Source organism: Cebus imitator, unplaced genomic scaffold (genome assembly GCF_001604975.1).
Source record: "Cebus imitator isolate Cc_AM_T3 unplaced genomic scaffold, Cebus_imitator-1.0 Scaffold319, whole genome shotgun sequence".
Taxonomy (NCBI): domain Eukaryota; kingdom Metazoa; phylum Chordata; class Mammalia; order Primates; family Cebidae; genus Cebus; species Cebus imitator.
Window position 1 is genome coordinate 80,310 of NW_016107634.1, and position 1,360 is coordinate 81,669.

Below are 1,360 nucleotides of genomic sequence, written 5' to 3' on the forward strand. Positions count from 1 at the left end.
CTTTTTCCTTAAGATATCTTTATTTGGCCAGGCGCAGTGGCTGACGCCTCTAATCTCAGCACTTTGGGAGGCCAAGGCGGGTGGATCATCCAAGGTCGGGAGTTCGAGGTCAGCCTGGCTAACATGGCGAAATCCTGTCTCTACTAAAAATACAAAAAAGTAGCTGGGCGTGGCAGCAAGGGCCTGTAATCCCAGCTACTCCAGAGGCTGAGGCAGAATAGCTTGAACCCTGGGGGTGGAGGTTGCAGAGAGCTAAGATCGCACCACTTCACTCCAGCCTGGGTGACAGTGAGACTACATCTCAAAAAAAAAAAAAAGAAAAAATTATTCCATGCGATTTAGTATCGACAATTATAGGCCAAAGCTGAACAACAGAGCTACACACACTAATCCCAGAGAAGGATCATGCGAATTCCATTTCCTCATTTCCTCCTTCCTCAAACACCTTTTTCCCTTGTCGAGGGCTAAGTATTACAAGCTTAGAAACTTTCTCATGAATTTTCACTGAGGAAGAACAGATCATGTTCTCTGTGTGGAGGGAGGGCCTCCCCCGTGTCTCTCTGGATTGCTAAATCTTGTGAAATGAAGTGTGGTAACATGATATCATCATTTGTTTACTGTCCATGCACGTTATGCTGGAGAAAGAGATTGGGAGACAAGTTTGGAAATTGGTGTGCCGGGAGGGAGACACCTGGCTCTCTGGCTAACAGGCGGTCTGGCCTGTTACTCTCTGGCTCTGTGGGCCCCAAAGTCATTAGTCATTTCTTAAGTACCTGCACTAGCAAACTCCTAAGAGCCTGATAAGATATATATATATATATATATGTTTGCATATATAGAGAAAAAGGTAGGATCTCACTCTTGCCCAGGCTGGAGCGCAGTGGTATGATCACAGCTCACTGCAGCCTCAACCTCCGGGGCTCAAATGTTGCTCCCACCTCAGCCTCCTGAGTAACTGGAGCTACAGGTATGTACACCCTGCCCAGCTAATGTTTTTTAGTTTTTTGTAGAGGTGCTATACCCATAGCATAGGGGGTCTCACTATGTTGCTCAGGCTGGTCTTGAATTCCTGGGCTCAAGCAATCCGCCCACCTCAGCCTCTCAAAGTGCTTGGGTTACAGGTGTGAGCACCTGGCCTCACTGACCATTTTGTCTGAATAGCCTGTATCCATGTGGATTATTATCTTTATGGTAACTATACTGGTAGAATTAAGTATAATTATCTTTTTTGGTAGTGTTTTTATAATTTGTTTTGTTTTGTTTTGTTTTTTGAGACGGAGTTTTGCTCTTGTTGCCCAGGCTGGAGTGCAATGGCGCGATCTCGGCTCACCGCAACCTCCGCCTCCTGGGTTCAGGCAAT